This window comes from Rhagoletis pomonella, unplaced genomic scaffold, assembly GCF_013731165.1.
Source record: "Rhagoletis pomonella isolate Grant_MI unplaced genomic scaffold, Rhpom_1.0 Rhpom_scaffold_00001, whole genome shotgun sequence".
Classification (NCBI taxonomy): domain Eukaryota; kingdom Metazoa; phylum Arthropoda; class Insecta; order Diptera; family Tephritidae; genus Rhagoletis; species Rhagoletis pomonella.
Window position 1 is genome coordinate 43,985,976 of NW_023458555.1, and position 657 is coordinate 43,986,632.

The window sequence follows — 657 nt, forward strand, 5'->3', positions numbered from 1 at the left end:
ATTGATGGGCCTTTAACAAGTACTGCCACAAGTCTTATAAGCAACCCAGAAATATTTTCAGATTCCTCCAACGAAAGCTAAGGCTTAAATGTAGAAGCATTATTTTTGAAATATAATATACCCCTATTGAACTTTGACTACTAGATTGAAACACTGTATAGGTTAAGAACTCGTTCAACACTGGTTTACAACAAAAATGTGCAATGGATGGCACTGTCCAATTCCTATAAAGACTTGTTCGCTGATTCCGAAAATCGACTTCGTTTTTTATTCTATGGGTAAGTTCTCAAGATATGTTCAATTTACCGTTATTCAGCTTATAACAAAAAGTGGTTACACTTAATCACGTATATCTTACGAACCAATATAACAATAATACGAAATACGGCAAATAAAAGCAAATTCTACAAAATTCTACATAGACCGTATATACATCACTTTTCGATTAATCTGATAGTTTCTGACAACTTAATTAATCATTCCGGATTTCTTTTTATGAAAAAAAAGACTTTAACAGAAGAAAAATTAAAAAAATAACAGGTTATGGGTCAAATTTTTGCCTTTGTGCTAAAGCCTGTTCTGTTACAAAAAATCATGTTTCTAATGAATTAAATCGATTGATAAATAAAGAAATAATGTGTGGTCAAAAACACAAAG